General features: G+C 38.9%; 1 non-coding gene across 29 annotated transcripts in view; it reads left to right on the top strand.

The window, feature by feature from the left end:
• TSGA10 (testis-specific gene 10 protein) overlaps positions 1 to 19,037 on the top strand; it is a 150,494-nt gene that overhangs the window by 50,157 nt on the left and 81,300 nt on the right. For 19 of the 29 annotated variants that reach the window (XR_006691542.3, XR_012421921.1, XR_012421920.1 and 16 more), the window contains 3 exons: positions 9,771 to 9,886; positions 12,260 to 12,414; positions 18,302 to 18,357. The exons of 8 other annotated variants lie outside the window; for them this stretch is intronic. This is a non-coding gene — a transcript (testis-specific gene 10 protein). The remainder of the gene's footprint in view (positions 1 to 9,770; positions 9,887 to 12,259; positions 12,415 to 18,301; positions 18,358 to 19,037) is intronic. 2 more of the 29 variants (XR_012421929.1, XR_012421928.1) reach the window with 1 other exon arrangement.

The raw sequence follows: 19,037 nt of genomic DNA, 5'->3' as shown, positions 1-19,037 counted from the left end.
ACATACTATTCTATTCCTCGTGCTATTTGCTGCCTGAATACTTTGGTATTTACGTATGTATGTATGTATGCATGCATGTATGTATTTACTTACTGTGTTGTGTTATAGGCCCTGGGAGATTTATGCTTTAAGGAGATTCTGTTTGATGTATATTGAGGATTTGTTTCAAGATACAGAGCTCATTTTGCAGTTCTTTGTAGTGCTGGCTTAGTAGTGGTGTATTCTCTCTGCATTTGCTTGTCTGAAAAAGACTATCTTTCCTTCATTTATGAAGCTTAGTTTCACTGGATATAAAATTATTGGCTGATAGTTGTTTTTGTTGAAGGAGGCTGAAGATAGAACAATTCCTTCTAGCTAGTAGGGTTTCTGCTGAGAAATTTGCTGGTAATCTGAGAGATTTTCCTTCATAGGTTAGCTCATGCTTTTGCCTCACAGCTCTTAATATTCTTTTCTTTGTCTTTCCTTTAGATACCTTGATGACTATGTGCCTAGGTGATGATCTTTTTGTGATGAATTTCCCAGGTGTTCTTTGAACTTGTTATATTTGGATGTCTAGATCTCTAGCAAGGCCAGGGAAGTTTTCCTCGATTATTCCCCCAAATACGTTTTCCATACTTTTAGATTTCTCTTCTTCCTCAGGAATGCCAATTATTTTTGGGTTTGGTTGTTTAACATAATCCAAAACTTCTTGGAAGCTTTGTTCATTTTTTAAAAAAAATCTTTTTTATTTGTCTTTGTTGGATTGGGTTATTTTGAAAATCTTGTCTTCAGGCTCTAAAGTTTTTTCTTCTACTTGTTTAATTCTATTGCTGAGACTTTCCAGTGCATTTTGTGTTTCTGTAACTGTGTCCTTGATTTCCAGAAGTTGTGATTGTTTTTTATTTATATTACCTATTTCACTGAAGATTTCTTCCCTCCTATCTTGTATCATTTTTTTGATTTCATTAAATTAGACTTTGCCTTTTTCTGGTGCCTCCTTGATTAGCTTAATAACTGACCTTCTGAATTCTTTTCTGGCAAATCAGGGATTTCTTCTTGGTTTGGATCCATTGCTGGCGAGCTAGTGTGATTTTTTTATTTTTTGAGAGTGTTGAAGAACCTTGTTTTGTCATATTACCAGAATTGTATTTCTGGTTCTTTCCCATTTGGGTAGGCTATGTCAGAGGGAAGATCTGGGGCTCAGGGGCTGCTGTTCAGATTCTTTTGTCCCATGGGGTACTCCCTTTATATAGTACTCTCCCTCTTTTCCTAGAGGGATGTGGCTTCCTGACAGCCAAACTGTAGTGATTGTTATTTCTCTTCTGTATCTAGCCACCCAGTGGGTCTACCAGGTTCTGGACTGGTACTGGGGGGTGTCTGTACAGAGTCCTATGATATGAACCATCTTCTGGTCTCTCAGCCGTGGATAGCAGCACCTGCTCTGGTGGAGGTAGCAGGAGAGTGAAATGGACTCTGTGAGGGTCCTTAGTTGTATTATTGTTGTTTATTGTACTACTTTTGTGCTGGTTGGCCTCCTGCCAGGAGGTGGCACTTTCAAGAAAGCATCAGCTGTGGTAGTATAGGGAGGATCAGATGGTGAGTGGGGGGGCCCCAGAACTCCCAAGAGAATATGACCTTTGTCTTCAGCTACCAGGGTGGATAGAGGAAAACCCTCAGGTGGGGGCAGGGTTAGTCGTATCGGAGCTTAGATTCTCCTTGGGTGGGGCTTGCTACCACTGCTGTAGGGGATGGGAGTGTAGTTCCCAGGTCAACAGAGTTATGCTTCCAGGAGGATTATGGCTCTCTCTCCTGTGTCATGCAGGTCACTAGGCAAGTGGGGGAAACCAGCAGTTACAGGCCTTACCCAGCTCCCGTGCAACCCAAAAGGCCAGTGTCACTCCCACCGTGCCTTCCCTAACAACAGCACCGGGTTTGTTGACAGGCAGTGGGCAAGCAGGGCTAAGAACTTGCCTCAGGCTACCAGCTTCCTGGCTGAGAAAGCAGGCAGGGCTTTCAGGTTTTGTGCCACCCCGCCTGCCCACATCTGCACTTGGGCTTCATCTCTTTCCCTGAGTTCTGTCCAAGAAACTTCACATTTGGTTGGAATTGCCACAAAATTCAGTTGGAAGTTTCCTTCTCCCTGTGGTCTTTTCCCAGTTCCTCTGGCAGCCCTCCCCACGGACCCCTGTGAGACAATGTGTCAGAGATGGCTTCCCTGGGGACTGAGCTCTTCCCGCTGCTTACTCTACTGCTGTATTTCGCTTGGCTGTCTAAATTATCTCAGCTCCAGGTAAGGTCAAATCCTTCTCCCACGATCTGGACCTTCAGTTTCCCTAGTGAAGGTGTGTGTTTGCGGGTGGATGATCCCCTTTTCCCACTTTCCCACTTTGGGCACTCCAATTATTTGGGCTGTCTCTCAGGTCCTGCAGGAGCAATCAATCCCCTTCCTTCACAGGGTCTGTGGATTCTCTCGGCTTTCCTAGTATGTTCCTGCAGTAGATCTTGGAGCAAAAGTTCACAGTGTGAGTCTCCACACACTGCTTTGTTTGTCTGAGTGAGAGCTTCAAATTAGTCCTGCCTTCTATCTGCCATTTTCTCCCCCACAGTCCTTTTTTAAAATTGTGAAGTGGTAGTCCATAGTACAGATAAACCACATGCTTTTATTAATACTTCGTTGATAGATATTTGGATTAGTCACACACTTTTAGAGTAAGAGTGCTGTAAAATTTTTGCATATGCCTTTTTATGGGCATATGTTTTTATTCTCTTGAATAAATAGGAGTGGAATTATTGGGTTACATGGTAAGCATGCGTTTAATTTCATAAGGAATGATCAGTTTTGCACGTGATTCTATGATTTTCCCGTCCCAGTAACAATGTATAATGCAGCCCTTTTAAATCAGGCCTCAGAGAGAATGAGAATTGAGTTCTAATTTGCTAAGATACCTATTGTATATATGGTAGTCCCCTCTTATCGAGGGGGATATGCTCCAAGACCCTCAGTGGATGGCTGAAACCACAGCTATTAATACTGAACCCTGTATGTACTCTGTGTTTTTTCCTAAATATACATACCTATGATAACGTTTAATTTATAAATTAGGTACAGTAAGAGATTAACAACAATAACTAATAATAAAATAGGGCAATTACAACCACATATTGTAAAAGTTTTATGAATGTGGCCTCTCTCTTTTCAGTTGACTGTGGGTAACTGAACCCAGAGAAAGAGAAACCACAGATAAGAGGGGCTACTACACCGAATTACCATCTCTCCTGGATTCATAGGAATCTAGAATCGTACTAGCTTTGGGCTATTCTTGAGACAACTGAGAAAATAGTCACTGAATTAATTTTATCTAGTTCTTTCTCCCACAGAACCCCATATGAGAAAGGTTGTATTAGAGTTTAATTTGTTCAATCCATGTCCTTAGCAGCATTTTCAGTCTCTAATTTTAGCCATTTTACTGGATGTGAAGAGATATAATTGTGTGGTTTTAATCTGTATTTTCTTGATTCCTAATGATGTTGAGTGCCAGTTTGGTGTGCCATTTGTATATCTTATTTTGTTAAGTGTCTGTTCGATTCTATTGCTCATTTTTTCGCTTGGTGATTTTTATTGTTTATTTGTAGGCATTATTGTAGCTAGAAACCGTTTATCTGAAATGTAGTATGTTTTTTTTAACCAGTCTGTGGCTTGTTTTTTGCTTGTACTTGCTTTGTTTTTGATGAACAAAAATTTTAGTGTTTCTTTTTCTAGAGACACTGTCTTATTCTGTCACTCAGGCTGGACAGCAGTGGCGCGATCACAGCTCACTGCAGCCTCAAACTCCTAGGCTCCAGAGATGGCACTGCCTCAGCCTCCTGGGTAGCTGGGACTGAAGGTATGCGCTACCGTGACCAGCCAATTAAAAAAAAAAAAAATATATATATATATATATATATATGTATGTGTGTCTATGTGTGTGTATATATATGTGTATGTGTGTGTATGTGTGTGTGTGTGTGTGTGTGTGTGTGTATTTGTTGTTGTTGAGACAGAGTTTTGCTTTTGTTGCCCAGGCTGGAGTGCAATGGTGCCATCTCGGCTCACCGCAACCTCCTCCTCCTGGGTTCAAGTGATTCTCCTCCCTCAGCGAGGCCCTAGTGACTGGGATTACAGGCATGCGCCACTACGCCCAGCTAATTTTGTATTTTTAGTAGAGACGGGGTTTTTCCATGTTGGTCAGGCTGGTCTTGAACTCCTGACCTCAGGTGATCTGCCTGCCTCAGCCTCCCAAAGTGCTGGGATTACAGGCATTAGCCACCGTGCCTGGCCTAAAAATTTTTTTTTTTTTTTTTTTTTTTGAGACGGAATCTCGCCCTGTTGCCCAGGCTGGAGTGCAGTGGCACAATCTCGGCTCACTGCAAGCTCCGCCTCCTGGGTTCATGCCATTCTTCTGCCTCAGCCTCCCGAGTAGCTGGGACTACAGGCACCCACCACCACACCCGGCTAATTTTTTGTATTTTCAGTAGAGACGGAGTTTCACTGTGTTAGCCAGGATGGTCTCAATCTCCTGACCTTGTGATTCGCCCGCCTGGACCTCCCGAAGTGCGGGGATTACAGGCATGAGCCAGCGTGCATAGGGTCTTGCTATGTTGTCCAGGATGGCCTTGAACATCTAGCCTCAGTTTTTTGGTAGATTTTATAGGATTTCCTGTGTAGATTATCATGTCACCTGTGAATAAAGAGTTTTGCTTCTTTTCTAATCTTAATGCCTTGCGTTTCTTTTTCTTTCCTTATTTACTTGATAGAAACTCTGGTGCAGTGTTGAACAGAAGAATGAGAACAGTCATCTTTGTTTTGTTCCTGATTTTGGAAGGAAAGCAATTCAGCCTTTCCTCTTTGTAATGTCAGCTATAAGCTTTTTGTAGATGTCTATTATGAGATTGGAAAAGGTGTCTTCTATTTGTAGTTTGCTGGGTGTTCTTATTAAGGATGGATATTGGATTTTGTCAAATGCTTATTCTGCATCTGTTGATATCATAATTTTTTCTTTCTCAGTCTGTTAATATGAGTTATTAATGATTAATTTTTAATTTTCAAATTGTAAACCAATCTGGCATTCCTGGGTAAACCCCACTTGGTCATAGTAGATTCTAATTTTCTTGGATTTGATTGCTATGATTGGTTAAAACTTTTAACACATATGTTTATGCTTTCTCCAAAAGCATTGTAATTTTACATTTTATGGTTAAGTTTTTTGTGTATGGTGTCATGTTCTTTTTTTTCCATACAACAATACAATTGGGTTTTTTTGGTTTGCTTTTGTTCATTTTATTTTACTTTCCAACTTTTAAGTTCAGGGGTACGTGTACAGGTTTGTTATGTAGGTAAACCCCTGTCATGGGTGTTTGTTGTGCAGAATATTTCATCCCTCAGGGTAATGCAGTTGTTTTAGCACCAGTTGTTTCCTTTCCCCATTGGATTGCTTTGATGTATTTATTGAAAATTGATTGACCATATATCCGTGGTCTATTTCTGTGTTCTGTATTCTGCTTTACTAGTCTATGTGTTGATCCTTATACTGATGCCAATCCGTCTTGAATAGTGTAGTAAGTCTCAAAGTCAGCTTTGGTAAGTCCTCTAAATTTATTTCTTGTTTTCTATTTGTTTATCCTTCTACTAAAATTTCTTCAATTTGTTATCAGTGTGCTAATTCATTTATCAAGTGTTACACCATATATATTTTTAACTTCATCTACTACATTTTCTCATGACTGTTGTTTGTTCCATTTTCCCTATCTTTTTTCATATTGATAATATCTAGCAGTGTCTTTTATTTAGTTTTTTAAATTTTTCTGGAACTCCAGAAAAAAAATACTACTTTTTTTTTTTTTTTTTTTTTTTTTTAAGACAGGATCGCCCTCTGTTGCTCAGGCTGGAGTATAGTGGCATAATCATAGCTCACTGCAGCCTTGACCTCTCAGGCACAAGCCTCAGCTCTTGCTCAGGCTTCTCTTGCCTCAGCCTCCCAAGTAGCTGGGACCACAGACATGTGCCACCGTACTTGACTAATTTTTTTTTTTTTTTTTTTGAGACGGAGTCTCGCTCTGTCACCCAAGCTGGAGTGCAGTGGCCGGATCTCAGCTCACTGCAAGCTCCACCTCCCGGGTTCACGCCATTCTCCTGCCTCAGCCTCCCGAGTAGCTGGGACTACAGGCGTCCACCACCTCGCCCGGCTAGTTTTTTTTTTGTATTTTTTTAGTAGAGATGGGGTTTCACCATGTTAGCCAGGATGGTCTCGATCTCCTGACCTTGTGATCCGCCCGTCTCGGCCTCCCAAAGTGCTGGGATTACAGGCTTGAGCCACCGCGCCCGGCCCCGTACTTGACTAATTTTTAAAAAATTTTTCGTAGAGACAGGGTCTTCCTGTGTTGCCCAGGCTGGTCTTGATCTTCCAGCCTCAAGTGATCCTTCCACATTGGCCTCCCAAAGTGCTAGGACTACAGGCATGAGCCATCATGCCTGGCTTCTCCTTTCTTTTAATTTTTTTTGGGCTAATTTTTTGGATGCATTTTTTAGATTAATTAATTAATTTTGAGACAGAGTCTCACTCTGTCACTCAGGCTGGAGTGCAGTGGTGCGATCTCAGCTCACTGCAGCCTCCGCCTCCCAGATTCAAGCGATTCTCCTGCCTCAGCCTCCTGAATAGCTAGGATTGCAGGCGCACGCCACCATGTCTGGCTAATTTTTGTATTTTTAGTAGAGACGGGGTTTCACCATATTGGTTAGGCTGGTCTTGAACTCCTGACCTCATGATCTGCCCGCCTCGACCTCCCAAAGTGCTGGGATTACAGGCATGAGCCACCACTCCTGGCCTGGATGCATTTATTCTAATATACCTGCTTCTGCGTGATTTTGTAATCAGTGTGTTTTGTTTTGTTTCATTTTTAAATGACTGGCCTTCTCAAATGTCTTACAGTTTTGGCCCTGGAACAGATTTTCCCATGGAGATATAAGTTATCGTGTAAAACAATGCTTTTGGGTGACTAAAAATGTCAGCCTCTTTGAGTTTATGGTATGGGGGATTGGAGACACGCTGATGCCATAAAACCACTATCACTTTCTGCCTCATATACACCTGCTTTGTTAATTTTTCTCCCGTTGCTCCCCTGGATGAAGAGACATCAGGAGTCTCCATTAGTCTATTCTTGTGTTGCCATAAAGAAATACCTGAGTGTGGGTAATTTTAAAAGAAAAGAAATTTATTTTAGCTCGTGGTTCCACAGGCTGTACAGGAAGCGTGGTGCTGGCATTTGCTTTTGGTGAGGGCCCGATACAGCTTACCAGCTTGGTGGTAAGCAAAAGCCAAGGGGGAGCCAGTGCATCACATGACAAGGGCAGGAGCAAGAGAAAAGGGGAGGTCCCAGACTTCTTTGAATAGTCAGATCTCATGTGAACTAACTAGTGAGAACTCACTTATCAGCAAGGGGATAGTGTTAAACCATCATGAAGGACCTGCCCCCATGATCCAATCATCTCTCCCCAGGCCCCACTTCCAACATTGGGAAGCACATTTCAACATGAGATTTGGAGGGGACACACATCCAAACCATAGCAGGTGCATTCCTTAACAGCCTTGGCTGCATATTAGAACCAAAAGAGGAACTTTAAAAAACAAGAGTGAGGTTGATTCTCATTCCCAGGTATTTTAATTTAATTGGCGGAATTGTGCAGCCTAAATCTAGGACTTTTTTTTGTTTTACTGCTTTAAAATAATTTCATAATTTGGAGGAAGTTGCAAAAATATACAGAGAAGTTGATGTATACCCTTCACCCACTTTTCCATAATGATTACATTTTGTATCACTATAGTACAGTATCAAAGCCAGAAAATTGACATTGGTACAATGTCTGTGCATAGTTCTGCACAGTTCTGTCATTTTATCACATATGTAGTTTCATGTAACTACTACCACATTCAAGACACAAAAAGTCTGTTACCACAAAAATATCCCTCATGCTACTCCATTACAGTTACATCTCCTCTTCCCCAACCATGATCCGTAATATCTGACACTAATCTGTTTTCCAACTCTGTAATTTTGTCATTTCAAGAATGTTGTAGGAATAGAATCATACAGATGTGATTTTCAAGATTTGCTTGCCATTGAGATCTAGCCGAGTATTAAATTTTGCTACTTTTTAATATTGCTGAGTAACATTCCATAGTATGAATGTACCATAGTTTGTTCAGCGATTCACCTGGTGAGGGACATTTTCATTGTTTCCAGGTTATGGCTGTTAAAAATAAGGTAGAGCATATGCATTTAATATAATTATTGGTAGGGCTCAATTCTCCATGTTAGTTTTTGGGGATGTTTTTTGTTTGTTTCTTTCCTCTGTTTCTCATGTCTCTGTTTTTGTTTTCCTGCCTTTTCATGGATTACTTGACATTTTTTAGAATCCCATTTTTGATATCTGTAGTATTTTTGAGTGTCTATAGACTTTTCAGTGGTTGCTCTGTGAATTGCCCTTACTTATCACCATCCACTGGTGTCACATTTTACCAGTTTGAATAAAGTATAGAAATCTTGCCTCCTTTTAAGTCCTTTTATCCTCCCCCATTTATAATTGTCTTAATAGATACAGATTAATACCTCTTTAGTCTTGGATGTCATCTTTTATTAGCTATTATTTTTGTTGAATATTGTCTTTATTCTTCCCTACTGGGATTTTGATTTGGTAAATATTGGACCTTCTTATTCTGTCTTTTATGTCTGTTAACCTTTATTTTGTATTTTTTCATTGTTTTATTTGTGCTCTAATATAGGACCTCTGATCTGTTTTTTCCCCCCAGTTTACCAGTTATCTCTTTGGCAGTGTCTATTCTGTATTTTTAACTTGTCCACTGAGGTTTGTAATCTTTAAAATTTTGATATTAGTTTAACTTTGTGAAGTTCTATGTGGTTCTTTTCCAAATGTGTTGACTTTTTAATATATGCTGTTACTTATATGTTTGTATTTAAACACATGTATTTCTAAGTTTCTATTTGATAGTGCTGTAGTCTGAAGTTCTTAGGGATCTAATTTAGTTTGTGTGTCTTTTGACTCCCACTAAGGTTGGATTGTTTCTTGATGTATTTTTAAATTTTGAATTATGAGATCATTTTCCATAGGCTTTTGTCTGGGGTTTAGTTCTGTGCTTGGGTTGAGAGCATGCCTCTGGAGTTTTGTGAGGGGTTCCTGATTATATGACCAATCAGGAACCAAATTTTATTTTGATGTTTTAGATTGAGATGAAGATTCTTTGTTGTTATTATTTTCCTGAGCCTAGCAGCAATTGACAAGGTGTTTTTCTCTAGTTCGACCTTCTCACTGATGGTATGTCGCTCTGTATTTACATGGGACACCGCAGTTCTATTTCTTGTGTTACAGACATCTCTATGGCCTCCTCTTGTTATCTGAATTAAAACATGAAACCCGAGGCTGTTAAGACAGACAAACCCCAACCATAGCTAACATAATAGTTCCTAATCTGATTGCTCTGATTTGGCATTAGGACACCTAGGGAAGGTAGTATTACCAAAATGCTAATAGTAGCTTATATTGGAGTAGTGGATTGAAGATCCCTTCTTACCGTTTATTTTTTAAACTTCCTGGTTTTGTAATGAAAATATTAAAACTGTATAAAAATATTAAGAGGAAATAAGTATATTAGTGTCCTTAAAAGTTTTTAGATTTAAACACACTCCAAAATGACAAAACACAAATTTCAGAATTAGTTTTATTATTAAAATATTTGCAGACTTTTGTATGAAAACACAGAAAAAGATCTTTCTGATACTCAACGACACCTTGCTAAGAAAAAATATGAGCTACAGCTTACTCAGGAGAAAATTATGTGCTTGGATGAAAAAATTGGTGAGTTTTTTCCTCCTGATATTACTTTTAGTTTTTCTTAAGTTTGGTAGCAAAGATATGTTTTCTTCTTTTCAGTATAACATAGATAAACTTGGAAACAAGCCCTTAACTAAGTTTATGAATAAAAAATAATAGAAAAATTCATTTTTTTGACAGCAAAATTTTTTAGATTTAGCACCGTAAGTACTTAGTGAAAGTTAAAGTTTGTTTGTAAACTTATGATAACTTAAATTTGAGTTTTTTGTGTAATGTAGCTTGTCCATAGCTGCTGTAATGAAACATAGTATCTATATATTACTTTTGGTGGAAAGCGTACATATGGTTCGTTATGTCTATGATATTACTGGGGTTTGTAGAGAAAGTTACTTTTTTAAAGTTTCCTATTTATGTTTGTTATTAGTGATCAGTATGAAAATATGGTCATAACTTAATCTTATAGGGTAAAATTTTGGTCAGGGCTATAAAAGAGCCTATTTTAAAGTAGAGGAAATATTGTTAACATGCTATTATATAGTTCAAGAATGTCTGGTATAAACAACTAGGTAGGTGGAGATACTATGTATCAAACCAGGAAATATTAAAACAGAAATATAAAAGGTAATATTTAAGGAGAACTCATATTTGGGTATTTTAAGTCCCAATAAAGATCTAAGGTAAGCAGTTGAATATTTAAATTTGTGTCTCAGAAGAGAAAGATACATATTTGGGACACATCAGCATATAAATGATATTTTAAAACCATGAAATTACCTAGGGAAATGTAGAGAATGAGGAGAAGAGGATCCAGGACTGAGTAAGAAGAAGCCAAAGAAGTAGGAAGAAGACCCAGAAGTGAGTGTTATTTTGGAAGACCAGAAAGCGAAGTGTTTTTAAAAGGGGAGGATGTGATCAATTGTCAGACACTTTTGAGAAGTGAAATAAGTGAGGCTAAAAAAAATATTGATTGGATTCGGCACATGGGAAGATTTGGTAACACCAAAAAATAAACGTTTGAATGGAGTGTTGGATGTAGAAGATAGAGTGGGTTGAGGAATAAATGGGAAGTGAAGTCGGGACAGAAAAGAATAGAAGTCTCTCAAGAAGTTTGGCTATTAAAGGGTAGCAAGAAAATAGGGTAATAGTTTGAGTGGGCTGTTAGGTTGATAATTTTTTTAAGCTAGGAGATACTAGAGTTATTTTAGAGATGTACTGATTGTTTGATTGCCAGTGGGGATGAATCAGATATCAGTACACACGAAACATGTGGGTTGCCTTAAAGGCAATACCGCCTGCAAAAAGAGACGTGGCATATTCTCCAGTACTATATAGATCAAGTTTTTGGCATATGACAATATGGTATTATCTCCCTTAGCACTGCTCCTGGATGGGCCTCACAGGTATTAACCTAGTAGGGATTAATCTTGAAGTCTGGTCTAACAGAGCTTCCCTTGTAGAGCTCTAGACCGGTGGTTCTCAAACTTTCATCTGTGTCAGAACCTTGAGAGCTAATAAAGATCACTGGAGCCAGCCTCCTTGAAGTAGGCTAGGACCAGAGCTTTTGTGTCTCTATCAGTTTCTGTAGGTAAATCTAATACCTTAGAACCCCTACTCTAGACGAGTGGTTCTCAATCCTCATTATACATTAGAATCACTGGGGAAAGAAGGAGTTTCTAAAACACAAATTGCTGTGCCCACCCCCAGAATTTCTGTTTCAGTAGGTCTGGAGTAGAGGCCTAAGAATGTACATTTCCCAGGTGATGCTGATGGTGCTGGTTGAGAAACCACAATTGGAAAACTATTCTTCTATACCAATCATTCAGGCCGAACACTGACACTGGCTTGCAAGAGTTCTCACAAATTGAATCATACTTCCTGGGATGATTTTTTTTTTCCTGGGAATTTTTATAACACTATTTTAGAACTATCAGAATATTAGAAGACATTTTATTTTAAAGACTTAATTGAATATTTTATTAAGATTTGTTACTTACCAACTTTTTATACAACAGTACTTCTAGGCTAGAGGGAGGGGAGGGGAAATTAGAGGGGAGAAATGCCACAGATTGTTTTGATATTCCACTTACTTCATCCACCCACTCTCTCTTTTCCCATCATACATGTAAGTCTACTTTGAGAACTTGCAATATAGAGCTTTCCTTCACTATTCTAATTCATTGGTATTGTGCTTTTGTGTTTATGCACCATTTAGGGTTTTGTAATTCACTGTAGTTTTTAATCAAAAAAGCATTTTTTAATTTGGGATATAGCACTCATTGTTAGTAATTGAATATAATACATTAGAAGTAAGGAGAACTTCAAAAAGTACAATAATCTGCTTGAAATAGAAAAAAAATTATTTTGATTAAAACAACACTTTTATGATTGCATATTTAGATAATTTCACAAGGCAAAATATTGCACAGCGAGAAGAAATCAGCATTCTTGGTGGAACCCTCAATGATCTGGCTAAAGAAAAGGAATGCCTGCAAGCATGTTTGGATAAAAAATCTGAGAACATTGCATCCCTTGGAGAGAGTTTGGCAATGAAAGTATGTTCTGAGAACTGTGGTTTATAAGGAACGTTTAAATGAAATGTTAAATGTTAAACTATGGTTTAAAAACTAGAATCTGAATAAAATATTCTAATTTTCTCAAATTTTTTTTTCTAGAGAGTTGAAACTTCAAAATCTGACTTTGAAATATTTTAAGATAGTCTTAGGAAGCATGTGTACAAATCCAGTAGTTAATATTTTAAGTTGATTTTTCTATCATGAATTAGTAATTAACATTAACTGACAAGAACTAATTCAGATATCAAAATATAAAGCATGACAATAAAGTAGTGAGACTAATTTCTTCTTAAAAGCATATTTTCAGGTAGTTACCCTTTGTAATATTGTTTAGAACTAGGATAACTTTTCTTTCTTTTTTTTTTTTTTTGAGACGGAGTCTTGCTCTGTCGCCCAGGCTGGAGTGCAGTGGTTCCATCTCGGCTCACTCCAAGCTCCGCCTCCCGGATTTACGCCATTCTCCTGCCTCAGCCTCCCGAGTAGCTGGGACTACAGGCGCCCGCCACCTCGCCCGGCTAGTTTTTTGTATTTTTAGTAGAGACGGGGTTTCACCGTGTTCGCCAGGATGGTCTCGATCTCCTGACCTCGTGATCCGCCCGTCTCGGCCTCCCAAAGTGCTGGGATTACAGGCTTGAGCCACCGCGCCCGGCCCTAGGAGCACATTTTTACATCATCCTCAGGCTTTGATGATAGGTCACGTAGGGCTGGTGAATAAAGCTGGATGATAACCTCCATCCCACATTTTTGTTGTTGTTGAAAAAAGATGTTGCCGGCCGCGTGCAGGCAGGGTGCGGTGGCTCACACCTGTAATCCCAGCACTTTGGGAGGCGGAGGCGGGTGGATCACGAGGTCAGGGGTCTGAGACCAGCCTGGCCAACATAGTGAAACCCTGTCTCGACTAAAAATTAGCCGGGCGTGGTGGCGGGCGCCTGTAATCCCAGCTACTCGGGAGGCTGAGGCAGGAGAATCGCTTGAACCCTGGAGGCGTAGGTTGCAGTGAGCCGAGATCGGGCCATTGCGCTCCAGCCCAGGCAACAGTGCGAGACTGTTTCAAAAATAAATAAAATAAATAAAAGATGTTGCCAAGAAGGCAGAGATATTGGTATTATTTTCTACCTTATAAACTGATTCTGAAAGCAGTTCCTAAGCTGTTTTCACAATATCTTAAGCAAAAGTAGCATCATTGGAATAAGGGCTTTCCCTGCTCTAAGGTAACTAATTCGTTAATTTATGTTTCCACTCATCCATGCACTCTTTCAACAAACATTTGTTGACATGTACCATGTGTTATGTTAGAAACTGAGGGTGGGCCGGGCGCGGTGGCTCACGCCTGTAATCCCAGCACTCTGGGAGGCCGAGGCGGGCGGATCACGAGGTCAGGAGATCGAGACCATCCTGGCTAACCCGGTGAAACCCTGTCTCCACTAAAAATACAAAAAAAAATTAGCTGGGCGTGGTGGCGGGCACTTGTAGTTCCAACTACTCGGGAGGCTGAGGCAGGAGAATGGCGTGAACCCAGAAGGCAGAGCTTGGAGTGAGCTGAGATGGAACCACTGCACTCCAGCCTGGCCTACGAGCGAGACTCCGTCTCAAAAAAAAAAAAAAAAAGAAAGAAAGTGAGGATGAGGCCGGGCATGGTGGCACACGCCTGTAGTCTCAGCTACTTGGGAGGCTGAGGCAGGAGTATCACTTGAGCCTGGGAGGTGGACGTTGCAATGAGCCTAGTTCGTGCGGTTCTACTCCAGCCTGCATGACAGAGCAAGACTCTGTCTCAAAAAAAAAAAAAAAAAAAAAAAAAAAAAAGTGAATGGTCTGCTTTATCAAAGCCTCTAGTGTAATAAGGAGAGAGAGAAAGGAACTGTTAGGATAGAATGTATTCAGTGCCATAATGACATATGCACAATGTGTTGTTGGAGTTGGGCAAAAACACACGTGATTCAGCCTGGGAATTGGGTTAAGGGAGGAGGAAGGTCTGGAAAAACCTTCCATTAAGTAAGTGATGGTGCCTGGACTCCCCTGAAAAATGACTAGATAGTAGTCAGGAGAATATTTAGGGGAAGAAGACAATGAGAACGGGTGATCCAGACAGGTTGAACAGCTTAAGTGAGAGTCCAGTGGCTTTCATGAGAGAATTTCATGACACTTCCTGATAGTTTTCCCTGGCCAGAGAACAGGTTGTAGAGAGATACATATGGGAGGGCAAAGAAAAGATGGGATAGGCAGACAGTCCCTTCTCTGCTATGATGCTAATTGCAGCCTTACAGTGCATGTATGTGTGTGTGTATATATATATGTATATATCCCATCTCTTCATCTATCTATATAGATATATGATCTATGTATACAGATTTAGATATATGAAGAGATACATATGAAAAGATGGGATATAGATATAGCTATATGAAGAGATGGGATAGATAAGGAAAAATCATAAAAGTACATGTGATGTTTAGTGTGAGCTCTGTCTTCGTGGATATAGAGGGTCACTGAAATAATGATAATGAAATGTTACAATTAGGTATTTATTTTATAACAAATATTCTGGCACTTTAACATTTATATGAGAGATGGATTATAGGGAAATGAGAATAGTGACAGGGACACTAGTTAAGAAAACAGTGTTGAGACCTATATTAGAATAGTAGGCTTATCAGTGAGAGAAATAGGTCTTTTAAGGAAGTAAAATTAACAAGGTGTGGTTTCTGGCTTAAGAATCACATGGATAATTCCTATGTGTGAAGGAAGAAACAGGAACTAGAACAGCCTTACAAAGGAAAGTTATTGACATGTTGAGTTTGAATTGTCTTTGGGATATGTAGGTGAAATATTGAAATATTCAAAGGCTCTTGGATTTTTAGGTTTGGAGAAAAATTTAATTAAAGTTGATAGATTTGGGAATCATGGACATAATTGAGGTTATCAAAGGACATGAGATGGTAAATACTTGTGGAAAAGGCTGACTCGTTTTTGAAATTTTAGGTTTCTTTAGGTGGAATTTTGCTTCTCTTTATATTCAAAACATTTCTGAATATTTAAGCATTATTTCCTCTCAAAACACATTTAGAAACAAAATTCTTCACATCTTTCAAAATCTCATTTTCTTGTACTATATCTAATATTTCACATTTCTTCCATTCTGCTAACTGTACCAGTGTTATATTTTTTTCACAAGCAATATTGAGTTAGAAGTCTACTTCAAAATCAAGAACTTTGTATAAGATTTTATGAAAGTAAACACATCCATCCTCTGTAGGGAAAATATCTTGTAAGGTAGTGTTAGGCAATCAAAAGAGGAAATGTTCTCTGCAATGATACCTCAGAGCTGAACTAACAAAGGCCACTCAGTGAAAACTAATACTGTTCACATGGAGATTACAGAAATAAATTAGCATGGAAAAGTCTACATTATAGTGAATAAAGTGATTTTTTTCCTGGTATTCATGGTTTAAAAAAATGTTTTACTACTTGCTACCAATTAAAGTTAGAAAACTCAATAGCAACTTCATAGATTTTTGGTTAAGAAAAGCCAGATTATTTGAATAATGTTATAGTTTGTTTATTTTTTCTAAATATACTTAGCACCATCCTGTCCAGACTGAATTTTGACAGTTAATATGAATCTACGTCCCTAGTTGGACAACATATGAGGTTGAATAAGGAATATTAAATATTATTTTAAAAAATTGTTAAACATTGAAGTTGTACAAGGAATATGTCTTAGAACATACTGAGGTTGTACAAGGAATGATGGTACACTTGAGAAATGGTGGTATTAAGGTCATATTAAGAGAAAAATAGACTAAGAGGATATATTATTGGATTTAACCCAGAAATTTTGTTGCCGTGGATACTTTACAATGTTTCTAGATAATCTTTTTTTTTTTTTTTTTTTTTTAAGATGCACTTATATTGATAAAGCGAAGCCCTTTATAGGCTTATCAAACATATTTTAAGGTTAATCAAGAAAGGACTTTCTTTTTTTTTTTTTTTTTTTTTTTGAGACAGAGTCTCTGTCGCCCAGGCTGGAGTACAGTGACATAATCTTGGCTCACTGCAACCCTTGCCTCCCGAGTTCAGGCGATTCTCCTGCCTCAGTCTCCTGAGTAACTGGGATTATAGGCACCCACCACCACACCCAGCTAAGTTTTGTATTTTCAGTAGAGACAGGGTTTCACCATGTTGGTCAGGCTGGTCTCGAGCTCCTGACCTCGTGTTCCACCTGCCTCACCCTCTCAAAGTGCTGGGATTACAGGCGTGAGCCACCGCACTCGGCCTCAAGTAAGGACTTTCAAAAGCGCTAGTTCAACTAGCTTTTCAGAATTTGTTTTAGAAATGTATTAAATTATATTTCAAAAATGTGTAAACATTCCATTTTAAGGAGTATTTTGTCTTTTAGTTTTTCCTTCATTGGTTTGTCCTTCTTGAAGGGATTTAACTTTTTTTTTTATGCATATTTTAACAACACACCAGTATCCATTACTGCCGGATGTGGAATCTGTACCATTCCATGAGAAAGCAGAATGGGAAACTGTAGCTAAAAATACCCTAGAGGAGAGCACATGAATAAGGGAAGATAGTATGCACAGATACACATGCAAGTGTGTGCAAAACTAACACTAAAGAAACAGAAACAGCCAGGCGCAGTGGCTCATGCCTGTAATCCCAGCACTTTGGGAGGCCGATGCAGGTGGATCGCTTGAAGTCAGGAGTATGAGACCAGCCTGGCCAACATAGTGAAACCTCGTCTCTACTAAGAATACAAAAAATTAGCTGGGCGTGGTAGCGCATGCCTGTAATCCCAGCTTCTCAGGAGGCTGAGGCAGGAGAATCGCTTGAACCCGGGAGGCGGAGGTTGCAGTGAGCCGAGATGGCGCCCTTGCACTCTAGCCTGGGCATCAAGAGCAAAACTCAGTCTCAAAAAAAAAAAAAAAAAAAAGAAACAGGAACAGAATTGGTTGGAAAATATAGGTTTGAGTTTTTAAAAATCTTTTTACTTGGTTACTTAAGATTTGAAAATTCAAAGGGCAAGGTGAAATCCAGTTATTACTTAGTGAAATAACTTTCTTACTTTTTTAGGGCTATTGTTAGCTCTAAGTGTCTGTTTATAGTTGGACTAGTTCAGGGTCAATGGAAGTTTTAAAAAGAGGTGTGGGAATGGTATTAAAGGCATTAAGATATTCAAACCCATCTCTGCCTTGACTGACTCCGCTACTTCTACTCCCTCACCACGCCTTTAAAAAAGGAAAATATAAATAGTTTGTTTTTCTTACCTTTTCTCTAGGCCTAATGCTTACCTCCTTATTAGCTCACACCTAAATATCAGTAGTATGCTTCTATACGTAATTGAATTGGAACAACTCTTTTGAAGATTTTGTTGCTGGCTAATATAAATAATATACTTAATCAAAATTATTCTTAAATACTAAATTTAGGTATACACGATTGGCTTCTCTGGGTTTTATGACATAAAGAATGCGATCAAGAGAACCAGTTCTAATCCCAGTATAAAATGCCAATACTCCAATGCCAAACCATTGGTTTACCTCCAAAAACAGGTGGTTATAGGGTGTTCTTGTGTTCCTGGGCGACTGCACAAACTATCTTTTAACAAAGAATTTGATATACTGATCTCATGTAATTACACCTAAGTATAGCCTTTACTTTAATGAACATACTATTTTTACCCCATGCAAATATTCACGTTGATATACTAGACTTTAAAGTATGGAAAAGAATAGGACATACATGTTTTTAAAACCAAATGGAAACCTAAAGGGAAGGGGAAATTTTCTTTTTGTTCATTCAATTTTAACAGAAATAACAGCTTAAGATTTTTTTTTATTTAATACTTATATTATTTTTCAAGGAAAAGACCATTTCAGGCATGAAGAATATCATTGCTGAGATGGAACAGGCATCAAGGTAAATCAGTCATTAACAAATATTGGAGCACTTACTGGGGGGCCAAGTACCAGGTTAGGTACAAAGATAGTAAGAAACAAGGGGCTTAGTGATACGTGTAAGGTGCTAACTCTCTCATCAAACGAGGTCTAAGTCTGTCTAGGGAACTAAAAGAGGGGATGGTGTTTGCCAAGTAAAGTAAGGGGAAGGGAAGGGCATTCAAAGTAGAAAGAATAGCAAAGAACCACAGATCACATTCGCAAGCCTCTTGACCTACAAGTGGGTTGAGTGTTGTTGAAACCTAGAGCGTGAGGGGAGAAGTGAAGGGATGAGGCTAAATAGGCAGGCAGAGGCTTGCGTTATAGACAAATGAGTATTGATTATATTCTTGGGGCAATAAGATATCATTAAAGAATTCTGAGGAGATTTTTGTATTAGAAAGATACCCAAGCAGAAGAGGTGATGATAAATTGGGGTTTAGGAGCTGTGGGACAGAAGGAGTGAAGTGCTTTTATATGAAGGAGAGACACTAGGAAAATGCCAAGTTTCTGGCCAGGGATGAATACTGAACACGAAGAAAGTATGCGGAGAAAAAATGATTTTACCTCTGAATTTGAAGAACCTTTGGGACCTTATTGTAGACATGTCTAGTAAGCAGTTAAATATAAGTCTGGGGTATAACAGAGGGGCTAAAGCTGGAG

Source organism: Macaca fascicularis, chromosome 13 (genome assembly GCF_037993035.2).
Source record: "Macaca fascicularis isolate 582-1 chromosome 13, T2T-MFA8v1.1".
Classification (NCBI taxonomy): domain Eukaryota; kingdom Metazoa; phylum Chordata; class Mammalia; order Primates; family Cercopithecidae; genus Macaca; species Macaca fascicularis.
The sequence above is the reverse complement of the archived record's forward strand: the minus strand, read 5'-3'. Positions and strand labels throughout refer to the sequence as shown.